This window comes from Balaenoptera physalus (genome assembly GCF_965194825.1).
Source record: "Balaenoptera physalus genome assembly, chromosome: 7".
NCBI classification, from domain to species: Eukaryota; Metazoa; Chordata; class Mammalia; order Artiodactyla; family Balaenopteridae; genus Balaenoptera; species Balaenoptera physalus.
Genome location: NC_138886.1, coordinates 107,081,508 through 107,096,093, shown reverse-complemented (window position 1 = coordinate 107,096,093; position 14,586 = coordinate 107,081,508). Strand labels below are relative to the sequence as shown.

General features: G+C 51.0%; 1 protein-coding gene across 4 annotated transcripts in view; it reads left to right on the top strand.

The window, feature by feature from the left end:
- Positions 1-14,586, top strand: part of GFRA2 (GDNF family receptor alpha 2) — a 329,510-nt gene that overhangs the window by 98,215 nt on the left and 216,709 nt on the right. The gene's annotated exons all lie outside the window — the stretch shown is intronic.

Below are 14,586 nucleotides of genomic sequence, written 5' to 3'. Positions count from 1 at the left end.
GTGTGTGTTCAGGGCATGTGTGAGTATGCACACAGCAGGAGGGAGGAGGGAAGACTGCCAGGAGAAGGGATGGTCCTTGTGTCAGCATGACCTTCAGGGCTGCACATGATCCCCTCCTGTCACCACTGGGAGATGAGATGCTTCTCTCTCCAAATCCTGGGTCCCCCCAGTGGCTCTTGTTCCTGGCTGCACACGCACTAGGAACATGGGTCCCTGGTGGTGATCAGGTTGGTGTGCTATGTTCCAGCCTCTGATGGAGGGACGGTGAGCCAGCCCACCCTCTTCTCCAGCCACTGCTGGCCTTACGTGGGTAGAGCAAGGTAGAACAGCTGTGGAGTTCAGCTGGCAATCCATGTTCTTTGCAAACAGCAACGACTGATTCACTTAGAAGGCTTTGGGAGAAGTTGGCTTATAGAGTCAGTGGGAGATGGGAGGACCAAGGGAGGCTCGGGCAGGAACCAAAGGACATTTGAAGGGACAGAAGGCATAATCTACAGGGTCAGCGTGCCACTGTCTCTGTGATGAACGACAACCAACCATTGTCATCCAGCTGGCGCAGCTGGGGCCTTGTGCCTACCTCCTGCCACACTTGGGTGAGAGAGGAGGCTATATGTCACGTCTGGCATCCCTAATGGGAGATAAACCCTTGGCTTGCATCATGGGGGAGAGAAAATTTCCCCAAAGGAAATGGAGGTGCCATTATGAAGGAGGGATAGAGGCTGGGCAGCTTTACTCTGCCTTAAAACATCTCCCCACCCAGGTATCACATAGCTGAAATTTTACCATGAAATATTCATTCCTTTGGTTGAGATGATTCCTGTTCTCCATGATCCTCTCAAAATTTGTAAATAAAACTGGGAAGAATAAAGTTTCACTATCTTAATGCTAATTAGTTTAATGGTTTGAATGAATCTTAGTAACACTAAGGCATTTGAGCCTACACTTTGAAATTAGGCTAGGGGGACAGATAAGTGGAGAGAAGCAGGAAAGGAATTGAGACAAGATTGGTAGGGGCCACCGGAGATCTGAAATTACTTTCGCGTTCTTTCGGGGAGAGTCATTCACATGAAGTATAGGCCCACTGTGCCTCTACTGCAGAGTCAGCAGTTTGTACAATGAGCTTTTTCTTTTTGCCACCAGCCCCATGGGGACCGCTGATCTGGGATACGCATCTGTCTGCAAGGCTGTCTTACCCTGTTTTCTAAGCTCTAGTATACTGTCAAGACTGAAACCCTGTAGGGATGCTTCTGCGCCCTCCCTGGGGAAGCTTCCAGCCTGGGGCAATTGTGGTTCTGCCCAGAACCCAGACATCAGCTTCCTGCCTGGCTCTTGCCCTGCCGCCCTCCTCTCAATGCAGCTGGGACCACTCGACTGGGCTAAAGGCCTAGAAGAGACCTACAGCGGCAGTGGGGGGTCCAAGAAGGCTGGTTCAGGGGCTCAGAGGACTTGGAATCCAGCGGGCCGCGCCCTGGCCCTGGGCGGCCCTGGTGTGTGGGCCGCGTGGCTGGTTCCCTGCCTTGTTCTGAGATCAGACACAGAGTTGTTATCTCAGTTCCCTGCACCCCAGGCCCTGTTTGGCAACACAGGTTTCCCAGGATTGCTCAACGCTGCTCTCATGAGTCCTTCCAAGGATTTCATCCCCAGGCCCCAGCAGGGCCCGGCTGTGGCAGCTCCAGGGCTGGAAAGAGGGTACATTTGGGGGTGAGGCAGACCTGGAGTTGAATTCCAAATCTGCTGATCACCCCCTGGGTGACCATGTCCAATCTGAGCCTCAGTTTCTCTATCTGTGAAAAGGGGCCGGCAGCCCTGCCTCATGAGAACGGTGTTGGGATTAAATGGGATACCCTGCCCAGTGCGTGGCACTCAGCTACACCCCTCCCTTCGCCCGGTGGCCACATGATGCTGGGCCTCCGTAGATTCTCAGCTGCTGCCTGGCCGGCCAGGGTTCCTCCTCTTGGCAGCGGGAAGAGCTGTGCTGGGGTCTGTCCTTGGAGCTTCTCCCTTCTTCCTCCTCCTCTCTGTGTCCTGAGATGCTTTCACGGATTCCCTGCGGCAGAAACAAGAAATGATCACCATCAGGCCCCTGGACTCTGCTCTTGGAAGCATTGCCAAGTGGAGTTAAGAGGGCGGGGGTGGAGGCGAGGGAAAAAAGGAAACTTCCTCCTGTATGTAAAGCAGAATTGATTTGATCTGCAAGTCGCTGAGGGCAGTGGCTACAGAACATCCAAATGTCACGCTCCCAGGAGTCTGCTCTCTGAGTGGCCACCCCCTCTCCACTCGGGAAGGCAGAAGATGTGCCTTTGCCGTGGGTGTGCCAGCTCAAAACTGAGACCAGGGCGCATTGACTGGCTTTGGGAGCTGGGGCAGGCAGGCTGGCGTGGCATCCCTGGTGGGGCCCAAGGCAAGACCAGAGCGGCTTCACCCTCAGGGGTTTTGACGAACTCCCTGCAGGGAGGGAGCCCCAGGTCTGCAACCCAAGCTTTTGGGAATGAGTTCTGAGTCATCTTGATGCTCTGTGAGCAGAACCGCCTCCCCTGTGATTTCCCTATAGAAAAAAGGGCTGGCAATGAGGCGGGAGTCTGAGGACATACTCAAGTCCATATTCTCTCCTCCTGAAGTCTGGGGTATACCTGGAGAGAGTGTCAGGGGACCTGGGCTCAAACTCTGGCTTGGCCACCCATCAGCTAGCGACCCTAGCTAAGTCACGGAACTTCCCTGAGCCTCAGAAATGTTGCTCTAGATTGGGGATTGGCAAACATTTTTTTTCAAGGGCCAGGTAATAAATATGATAGGCTTCGTGGGCCATGGCGTCTTGGTTACAACTACCAACTCGGCCACTGTAGCTTGAAAACAGAGGCAATACGTAAGTGATGGGACCTGGCTGCGTTCCAATAAAACTGGATTTACAAAAACAGGCCGAGGCTGGAGTTGACCCCCCTGTTCTAGATGATCTCTGAGACCAAGCTCTCAATCCCAGGCTCTCTGACCATAGGGCTTTGGTGGCAGGAAGTGATGACGGGTGGTGGGGCTGAAATCATCCGCAGGTCGGAGGAAGAGAGAGGGCAGGTCGCCACTGCGACAGGGAGGTAAAGGCAGATGAGCTGGTGGAAGAGGATGCTGGGAGGAGAAGCCCCACATTGGGCAGGGGCTGTGGGGGAGAATCCAGGTAGCCTGTGGGCCATACAAACATAGGTGTGGTCTGGCGCATGAGGGCTGCACGGGTGATTTTGAAGTTGTCCTCTGTACAGGGGCATCGGGCCGGGAGGGCATATGAGCTTGCAATTCAGCTGCTCTCAACTCATCCATCCGTGTGTCCACCTGAGCCCTAGGGAGGGGGTGCCATTCCCTGCTTTGCAGGAAGGCGCCAGAAGGACCTGTGGTCCAGGGCAAGGGAAGCTGCTGCTCCAGGGGTGTGAGGGGAGAAGTTCTCATGTGAATGCAGAGAAGGTCCAGCAGGGCAGTGGGGCTCTGAGAGCCCCTGTGTGGCTGTTGGCAAGTCACTTAACCCGGCCGGCCCCCACTTTGCTCGTCTACAAAGGGAAGGGTCAGAGACGCTGCTCTCCAAGGTTCCCGTCCACAGTAGGATTCTGTGATTCTATGACTTCCAGTTATTTCTGAACTCATCAGCCTGGCACAGAATAACTTGGAAGGAGGCGGAACTCATCTCTCTTTCAATAAACACCGCCACCCTGCTTGGTGGCTCCAATTTGTCACCAATCATCTTATGCAGAACTGCAGACTGCTGCCTTGGGTCTCACTCTGGGTATGGCTGACGGTAGTGCCCCTCATGCTTTGCCCCATTTCCTCTTTTCAGACAACAGTGTTTCCTGGAAAGTTCATACCCATCGGCCACATGGAGCAGCCACCTGGCCGGCCCTGGCCTCCCTCCCTGGGTACGGTGCTCTCTAGTCACCACTTTGACCTGGATCCTGCTGGGCAGTCAGAGGTCACAGAGCCTCCCCCACTGGGACCAGCCAGGCAGAAGTGACTGATTCTCATCTAACGTCCCCGTAGGAGGAGTTTGCATAGTTACCACCGTGAGCGTGATTCAGGGTGTGGAAGCTCTTGCAGCCAGAAGAGAGGCTTCCAGGAAAACCTCCCCCTTGATTTTTCCCGAGCCTGCATGGTGGACTGACCTCTCTCCTCTCCTCCCCCGCCCACCCACATGCGGGAACGTGACAGTTTAAAATACAGGCGGCAGCTCTCACTCTTCTCCATTTCAAAACGAGAGTCCGGCCTGGTTGGCCAAACAAATCCTTGTGGGATAACACTACTGGTCCAGTCCAGCCTTCACTTTCATCCTCAGTGGAAGATGAAAGGCCTTTTTTTTCAGGGGCCCCAGTAACCTGAAATCACTCTTATTATTTCTCACTGTGTTAGAAAGCTGGGTGAGTGTGAGGCCACAGTGACACGAAGCACGAAAAGGCCTGCCTCCCGGAAGTATAGGTATAGCATTTCTACCTGGGGGGCTGCTGAAATCACCTCCTCTCCCAAATGGAGGAGACTTGACTTTATTGATGATTGGAAATGGTCCAGAGATGCTGTCATCCCAGGGGATGGCGATGACCCCTCGCTAGCCCCTCAAACTCACCCAAACCCGTGCATCTCTCTGTCCAGCCCAGGGCAGCTGTGGAAGGACAGGCCTAGAAAAAGCCTGGGCAATCTGGGGAGCAGCTACAATTGCTGGGTCCCTCCCTGCCGCGAGTGGAGGGGGGGCTGGACTAGCGCCATGGGCCTCATTCCTCTTGGGCGTCGGCTGGCGGGACTTCCTCCACTCCACCCCATCACCTGCCCCGAGTCTGCGGGGGGAAAGGGACCCCACTCAGAGAGCAGGGTGGGGCTTTCTTCCCCACGCATCAGGGGGACAGCTCAGCCTGGCCCCGTCCTGGGCATCTCCATGTGGACTCAGGAATCCATATCCTCAGCATAAAATTTGATACACTCAGGACAGTGGGAGGACTGGGGGTGCCACCTCCATCTGAATAACTGTAACTGATCATGTGACTGATTTCCGGTGGGAGATCAGTGCTCCCGGGGACCCTCTCAAGTTCTGTTCATCTGCAGGACCTCTGACTTCTATCCCTGGGGGCTGTTCCCCCAGAGAATCTGCCATCCCCCCCCACACTCCCCCCGGCTCCATCCTCTTTGTCAGGCCGGGGCTGTGGCCTCAGACACCTTTCCTTACTGTTGAAGCGACGCCAGAGCCTCCACCTTTGGCAGGTGGGCTCTGAGACCACAGGTGTGGGCTCTGGGTACGGCCCTGGCTGTGCCCCGAGGTTAGCTGACTCCCCATGGCTGTGTTCTGTTAGGAATTCAGCTTGGCGCACACTTGGAATCGTTCTCTTCCAGGAAATCTGTCTTTCATCCTCTTCCTTTTGAGCCTTCTTCTGCCTGGCTGGCTTTCTCCCTCGTCACCTTCTGGTGCAGGCATTTTTGTTCAGCGTTTGCAGGCCCTGGAGAAGTGAGGCTTTCTCCCTCCAAGTCCTCTGCTTCGGGTCAGGCTGCTCTTCCTCTCAGAGGCTGGATCCAACTGAGCAGCATCTCGGGGGACCATCCACCCCAAGTCCCTGAACTGGCCTCCCTGTCGCCATCATTGCACCTGCATCTCCCCACTGTCTGGTCCAGCCCCTTTGTAGGGTACTGTCCCTTCCACGGGGAGTGGAGTTGAGAGCAGAAACTATGAGGTTGACATCAGTATGTTAGGCAGCCTCCTCCGCTCCTGTGGTTTGTTCAAGTGTTGCCATTTCCCCCCTAGTTATAGCTTTTTCAGATTTCACTGCGCATTTTCTTACATCCCTCTACAACCTGGGCCCAAGTTCCTCTCATTTGAATTAACTGGGGAGTTAAGGTAGACTCATCTAAATGAATAAAAAATCTAAACTATAGAATCTTGCTTAACAAATATAGTCTAATATCTAAAGTAGGCCTTGAAATGGCCTGGGAGGTCTCCAGGATCCGGTCTGGCTGCCTTTCCCACCTCCTCTCCAACTGTTCCCCCCCTGCCCCGACTCTGCTCCAGCCACCTTGGCCTCCTGCTGTTCTTTGAACACACCAGGCTGGCTCCCACCTTAGAGTCTTTGTAGCGGTTGTTCCACCTCCCTCCCTCCCTTCCTTCCTTCAGGTTCCCTGCTCAGATGTCAGCTAATTAAAGAGATCTTCCTTGTCCAAGGCACGCTTCCTTGCCCCCTACTTCAGGACTTCCCATCTTGAACACTTACTTTCCCAAAGCTTATCACACTTACTTATCACCTTCAGATCCACTATACTATACATACACATATATGTTCATGTGTGTGCAGAGTGTGTGTTGGGTATTTATTATCTACTTCCTTCTACTACAATGTAAACGCCAAGAGGGCAGGATCTTAATCTTTTGTGTTTTAAGCACCGTGTCCTTAGCACCTACTACAGTGCCTGGCAGAGAGGAACTTCAGCAAGTGTTTGTTGATTGACTGAAAGAAAGTAGATATGGAATTTCAGTGGGTCCCAGGAGAGTGTGCAGGTGGAACACTGAGAAAAAATGAGGAACAGAAATCTGGACTTAGTATATTGAAGCAGAAGCCCAGGGAGTGCTAGGCTGGGCCAACTTTTCCCTTGTTGAAGCAAGTCCGGAGACTACATAGTATCCCAGGCCACACCGTGTGTCCTCAGCAGCAAGGCTGAGGCTAGAAATCCAGACTCTATTTCCTAGTCCGATCCTCCTTTTTTTCTTCTCTTAGGCGGTTACATACATACCCTGAAATCTCATTTAAAAGAATTAATTTGCTCAGCAAACTCTCTTCTGTTGGGTAGAACAAAGAGAATTTTGGTTCAGCCATCAAAGCACCGTGGATCTCAGCCTGGTTGGAATTGGGGAGGATGTTGAAGGGAACCCTGTGGGGAGAGCTTCTTGGTAGCAGATAGAGACTCGGACATCTGTTTAAACAAGTTCAGCTGAGTTCCTCTGCGGGAAGCTTATCTCATAATGAAGCCGACTGTCATCTGGATTTCTGCATCTTGTCCCTTTAAATAACCTCATGTCCTGGTTTACCCAGCCTCAACCTCCTAGGGAAAAAAAAAATGACATTCCAGTGCAAAAAAGCCAGGCTTCTACAAGTCTCTTTCTGAATTTGCACCAAGAGTGCATGCTTGCTCTGCGCTGCGGCCAGATGTCTTGGTAAATAAGCTGGGAAGTTAGTAAGGAAAAATCAACCCAGAGCACGTGCCTGAGCGTGGAAGTGTTAAGGAGGAGCCTGGTTAGAGAGGGAGGAAAGGGGAGCGGGGTGGGGGGGGGGTTGTTATTTACTAAGTGGGAACTACTGATAATGAAAGGGGAAACCCAGACTTGCTTGTTCAGGTATGTGATTGAGAAAGGCCACCAGCCGAGGGACAAGCAGCTTGTTGAAAATCACCAAGCCATCATAACCGAGACCAACAGCTGCCTCTCGAAATGGGGAGGAAACATACAATCTCAGGAGAGCGATAAAATGGGAAGATTCCAATGTGCTCTGGTGGACAAACACAACTTCATGAAAAGTCCATTTGGGTGAGGGCCTCTATAGGATAATCATCCTCCTGGCCAATGGTGATAGAGAGTGAGGAGCATTGGTCAGGGGCCAGGGCTGGGATCAGAGGCCAAAGTTCCTCCACCTCCCTCTGGTCAGGGGTCACAAAGATGCTAACTTTTTTTTTAACATCTTTATTGGAGTATAATTGCTTTACAAGGGTGTGTTAGTTTCTGCTGTATAACAAAGTGAATCAGCTATACGTATACATATATCCCCATATCCCCTCCCTCTTGCACCTCCCTCCCACCCTCCCTATCCCACCCTTCTAGGTGGACACAAAGCACCGAGCTGATCTCCCTGTGCCGTGCGGCTGCTTCCCACTAGCTATCTATTTTGCATTTGGTAGTGTATATATGTCCATGCCACTCTCTCACTTTGTCCCAGCTTACCCTTCCCCCTCCCCGTGTCCTCAAGTCCATTCTCTACGTCTGTGTCTTTATTCTTGTCCTGTCCCTAGGTTCTTCAGAACGATTTTTTTTTTAGATTCCATATATATGTGTTAAGATGCTGACTTTTGAAGACAAAGGAAAAGGGAGGGACCAGGAATGGCCAGCCCTGGGTCTTAAGTTTTCTAAATTTGCTGACGATCTTGTACTTAAAAGAATGCTCAGTGGAGCTCAGCGGATCAGCTCTGTCGATTTCACGACTGCGGGGTCACACATGTTTTCTCTTTCTGATGCTCTTGTTCTGCAGTGAGGGCCCCTGGGATATGTGTACACGAGTGGGTATATATATATATATATATGCGCACATGTAGAAGTTGCTTGTTGGCAGAACGCAGAGGATGGGTGGAATTTTTTCCTCTTATACAGTTCTCTGAACCAAACCCCGAGTTCCTTCGTGGGAAGCTGACTGACTAGCAAATCACAGGAAGTGGACAGAGAAATGACCAGACTGTATGAATGCTGCCTCTTTGGCCTGGCCCTCCATCCACGCAGCTTCTTGTGGTCTCAGGTGACCACGGGGACCACGATTTGTCCTAGCAGTGGCTGGGGGGAAGCCCACTCAGCCGGTGGGTCCTGCTGCCTGTCTGCCTGCCTTCCCGCCCAGGGCCATTTCCCTCCATGGCCCCCATGAAGGTATTCTTCCTGCGATAATTTGTAACTAGTGAGGAATTTAGCTAAGTCCCTCATTTGCCTTTTAAAAATGTCATTAGCTATTTGCACATGAACTCAGAGAGAAATCAGAGGAAGTGTGCATGGGAAGAGAGAAACATCCACAGAGGAGGCTGGTGGAAGGATTTCCCCTTTCACTTTTCTTGGGTTCCCTGCGCTGGGTGGATATTGTCTCCTAATAAAAGATGGATGGGATTTTGGGACACTGCATTCTCCTAATAAAAGATGGATGGGATTTTTGGATACTGCATTCCTTTGGATAGAGTCCTGGATGTGTTCTTTCTTTGGAGAATTCTGTATCTGGCCCTCAGAGCTGTAAGAAGTGGCCATGCCTTTGAGATGGAGGGCAGGCAAAGGGCAGAGGGGTCCTAAAAAACTCCTCATCACCGAGAAGTAGCAGTTAGTTGGGGCTCTAGCCTGGCTGATCTGTCAGGATGAGCAAGGCTGGGAGGAAAATGTGTAAGGGAGTCAGGCAAGCGGTCCCCCTCCTGGTCTAGGTCACTTGCATCTGTCAGTCCCAGTTTCCTCTTCCATCAGGTGAGTGGTTTGGACCAGGTATCAGGCAATCTAGAATGAGCAGAGTGGGTAAGAGCTGTGGGTGGCCAACTTGAGAAGATGGGCTGTCTCAACCCGGGCCAGCTCAATTTCCAGGCCTTCAACAGTAAGCTCCAGCGTTGTGACCTTGGGAAGCCACTTTGAAGAGCTGGAGGTATTGGATGAAATGCCTAGTGCAGGGGCTGGTACATAGCAGGCTCTTAAAAAATAGGTTCCCTTCTCATTTCTTTGTTTTCTCACTGCCTACTCCTACATTCTTCTGCTCAACTGTAGCACCAAGTTTGGGAACTGGAAAGCCACATAGGGGCACTGCATTAGTTTGATTCCCTGCTTAACTCTGTGCACTGGGTGACGTTCCAGCGTCCTACTCTCGGCTCTCTTGGGAGATTGCTGTAAGTCACGGCCACTTGATGGAGGTTTGCGCTGTCTGCAAACCCATTCTGGAAGACACTGCCCTTTATAGGCCATGTCCCTGAAATATGGATACATATGACCTTAGACTTGAGTACAGGGAAATAAAGGCTCCCTTGATGTTAGACTACTGTGGAACAGATCGTAGTTCCCCTTTCCGCTTTGGTTGCCAGAAAACTCAATTAAATTGTGTGCTTAGGAGCTCTAATGTCTGAAATACTTGGACTAGCCAACCTCTCTTACACATCCTTCAAGGAAAACTTCTCTGATTCCCCAAGTCTGGGAAAGAGGCTGACTTCGGTGCTCCTGGTGTTCGTGCTTTCCTTCTACAGAACATTATCAGGCTGACTGTCTCATTTCCTTTCTCTCAACACGCACACACACACACACAAACACACACACACACACACATCCCCCTTTAAGTTCCTTGAGAGAGTCAGAGAGTGTGTCCTTCAGCTCAGTATGCCCTGCACAGGATCTGGATCTGGACCTTACAAGATACTCAATAAATGCTCGTAGAATGGAGAAATGAATGAATGAACACACGATTAAATAGAACATTTTAGTTCAAATGTCAGATACAATCATCTTCTCTTTCTACTCTCTGGGGTTTGATCTTGTACAATTATTGCACACCTTTATTATAAACACAACTTGAAAGCTTTTTGGAATTACATGGGGTGAGGGATATAAATCAATGAACAAATAAATAACGACATTCCTCTTCCACAAAGCCTTCTTTGCCAACCCCAGCCGGCAAGTGCCTTGCGTTCAGGACCATAGATTTTGGAGAGAAGCAGGATGTGGATTTTCTGGCTCTGTCCCTTAACAGCTGTGTGAACTTGGGCAAGTTGCTTTGCATCTAACCTTCTGTTGTCTGAATCATAAAAATGGAGGTCATAGAATTTCCCTCGTGGGGTTGTGGAAGATGCAACAAGACCACATAAGTAAAGTGTGTAACAGAGGACTTGGCCCGATGGAAGCGCTCAGCAAATTTTTATGATGAGTGCAGAAGAGTCTCCGGTACTGTGAATGATGTGCCCCATGTGTCCTGTGTTCTAACTTGACTTTTAGCCCCTGGAGCCAGGTGCCTTGCCTGATGCTCCTCTTGGTTCATCTTGACCACCTGGCTCAGGACTGGCCTCACTGGTTCTGAAAATCCTCAAATAAACTTCTGACACCATTAGAAAAAGTGTCCAGGCAAATCCTGGTCTGGTTCCATGTGTCTTTAGCACAGAGCTCTGGGAGGGGCCTTTGAGGCCAGATGGTCTGACTTTCATTTCACAGTGCGAGAAATTGGGGTCTAGGCAAGTGCTGGGTGGCCAGGCTGGCTGGCACCCTGGGCTTCTGACATCAGGCAAGGACACCTTCCCCGTCACCATGTTGCTCCACCTGGCCATAGGCAGAGACCCTTGTTGGGGACAGACTGAGCCTGGCCTGGGGTTATGGGCCCTCCGAGCACGGGGCTTCGGGGCGCTGTCTTGAAGCTGCAGTAATTATCCGAGGTGCAGGCATGTAGCTTTGTGTTTCCAAAGTGCTATTTCACAGCCATGATCTTGTTTCATCATCTCAGGACTGTGAAGTAGGCTGGCAGTGGTTTTCATCTGGATTCTCTGAGAGAAGCTTGAGGGCCAGAGAGGTTAAGTGATGGGGTGGGGATCTCTTAGCCTATGAGTGACCGGGCTGGGATAGGAACTGTAGCCTGGGAGCCTGGGTCACTGCTCTTTGCCCTGTGCCTGGTGGAAATGCGCCAGAGGCTGTGTCGAGCAGTTGGCACTGTCCCCGAAGTTTGCTGCGAAGAAGGTCAGAGCCTGAATCCCAACCAGTCCAGCCTGTGGAAGCTGAGGGGGCCTGGCCTTTTAGTGAGGCCTCCTTTGCCAGTGGCTTACATGGGATGATGGCATCAGGGGCAGACCGGGGGTAACTCTGAAGGCCTTGATTCGTCTCCGGGCTGGGTTCAAAGTCAAACGCTCCGACAGCATTGCCAAAGACAGCATGAATAATGTGGTAGGGTGGGGATGGGGGCTCGTGTGCAGAGTTAAGGCTCTGAAGTTTGCCCTGAGGCTGTATCATGTCTACACATGCATCCATTCAGGGCGGCCACCCGGACACATGCACGGATTGGCATTTAGCAACTTTCCAAATGTGAATTGTAGTATAAAATTAAATTCACATTTAAGGGCCTTTAAAGCATAGCCTATTTATTCAGCAGCTTTTTATGAAGCCCTCACCGATTTATAATCTATGCGGGAACTCACTCCACATGGCTGAGAGCTGGGGGTTAACCCTTAGCTGGAAGAAACACATCTCCTGGATTCAGACAAAGGAAGCCAGGGGCGGTGAATAACTCAAGGAGGCAGGTGGGACCTCGTAGGGGGAGGCGGTCCGCCTGCCACCCTCGCCTCTGCCCTGATGACCCACATCTTCCCCTAGTCCTCTGGAAATCCCTGAGGGCCCGGAGCCTGAGATGCAGGAAAAATGTATTCATTCAGCACCACTTATCCAGAGACGGCTATGTGCTGACCACGGGGAGCCCAAGGAGGACCTGCCTTAAAAAGTGCCCGATGGGCCAGCCAGCAGCACAGGCGTCCCCTTTCCGTGTGCAGGTGCCTGGTGCCCATAAACTCCTGTCCCCTGTCCTCTCCCCACACCTTCCCAGGAAGTGAAGAAAGACTGGTCACCCCCTCTCCCCCACCCACCCCGGGTAGATCCCCAGGCCTTCGGTTCGGCAGGGTGTCCTCCAAATGTTTTCAATTAAGTCTGTTCTCGGGAGGAAAGTCCTTTCCGAATACTCGGACCAGGCAAGCCACTTTCTCTGCAATCTCCTTCTGGAGAATGACTCGGGCCTTACAGGGTGTTTCTTCTGCTTCTGCTGGGGAGCATTTGTGCTAATTATTTGCCATCTCAGTTACATAACCAGGCCTTTGTCAGCGGTTTTCCAATGGGACTGTATGTCAAGTGGGGATTTGCTATTCAGCAAGCATTTCTGTTGAATGCTCCGGAAAGCCCACGGAGCTATAATTGTGCTTCTGCCCTGCTGGGTCCCGCGTGTCACCGGGACGCCAACCCAGACTTCGGAGCCTTTGTGGTGAGCTCAGGAGCTCTCTGTCACTGTGGCAGCTGCTCCAAAGGACACTCAACCCGGGAAACTCTGAGTCCATCTGCGTTGGCGGGGCCCGGCACACCGACTCTGGCCTCAGCTGGAGCAGGAACATTTATTGGAAGAGTTGGAAAGAGCTCTCCTACAGGAAATGCGACCCCGAGCCCGGCCCTGGATCCTCTTGTTTAATATTAAGCTCAAGCTTCAAACCTCATTTACTAAAATCTCATTAACGGCAGTGATAGTGGCTAATTTTAGTTATGTCCCTTTCAGGCATTTTACATGGGTTACCTTCCTTAATCCTGATAACAATCCTATGAGAAGGTGTTATTATTTGCTCCATTTTACAGACATGGAAACTGAGGCTAACAGAGGTTTAATACCTTGTCCAAGGTCACTTAGTTGTGGTAAGTGGTGGTGGTGGAGGCTTGGGATTTGAACCCGGGGCCTCCTGCTTATGGCTTTGTTAGCTTGTTCATTTTTACAAACAGATATTGTATGTTTTCTATGCGTCCAGCACTGAAATGCGAAGGAAGTCCTCACCCTGGAGAAGCGCAGGGTCTAATGGGGAGGACCTCTTGGAAGCATACCACTGGGCGTAGCAAGTAGAGGATGTACAGAGCACACAGCACTCCCGCGAGGGTGGCAGAGCATTAATGACTGTTGGTGTGCAGGAAAGGGTCAGGGTGGCCTCATGGAGGTGGTGGGATGCTTGAGCTGAGTCTGGAAGAATGGACAAGAGATGCCAGGCAGCCAAGGGGAAAAGGGTAACCCAGGAGAAAAAACAGCGTGTGCAGAGGCGCAGAGAGATGAGATCCATCACTACCTCTGAGCATCTTGCATTGTTTGGTGTGGCTGGAATATGACCTGCCCAACATCGGCAGGAAGTTCAGATGTCTGCAGGAAGGCTCAGATGGATGGAGGGAAGGGCCTACGTGAAAGACAAGGGGAAATTTCATAGATCTCAATGTCTTGCTGAGGCCCCTCTCTACTATCCATAAATGCTCTTCTCTCTAAACTTGAAAACTTAAAACCCACATTGCACGTTCCCTTTGGTGTCAGTGTCATAGGACCCCAGCCCCTGCATTAAGCAGTTGCAAGCTGTTGAACACAGCTGCATGCTCTGGGCTGTCTGGGAATCTATCCCTCCTTGTAAATCCCACTCCCCAGTCTTAGTAGGTAGGAAGCACCCACTAATCTTGTAACTTGTCTTCCTGTGTTTTTTCTCGCCACAGTGACACTTGAGCAATTCTAATCCTAAATTAGATATTCAGGAGATGATTGAAATTAGATCACATGTTTCCATGTCCTGCTAAAGTTCTTCAGTACATCTTATGCCCCCTCATAAAATCTCAAGTAATAGGAGTGAACTAGGAAAAATTGGGGTGCACTTTGGCTCCAAAACTATCACACCAGGAATGGCTGGGGGAACACGGTAAATTCAGACTTGACCCTCACCACACTTATTACCCATCACACACCTGCCTCAAGACCCTGCAGCTGGAACTCATTCTCTCTCCTCACCCCAGCCCCTGCCATGCTCTTGGACGTGAACATTCGATATCATGAAAAGGTCAATAGTTCCTAGGTTCATTTATATGTTTAATACAATCCCAATAATATACCAGCAAATTTTGCTTTCCCCCTGGAACTAGACAAGGTGTTCTAAAGTTTATATGGAAAAATAAATAAACAAAAAAACCTGAGAAGTAATTAAAAAAAAAAAAAGAACAATGAGAGACTAGCCCTACCAGAGAACTTGAAAATACTCCACAGCTTCAGTAATGAAAACCTTGTGGCATTGGAAGAGATATACGGACCAACGGAACAGAACAGTCCCAAGATAGCTCAGAACATA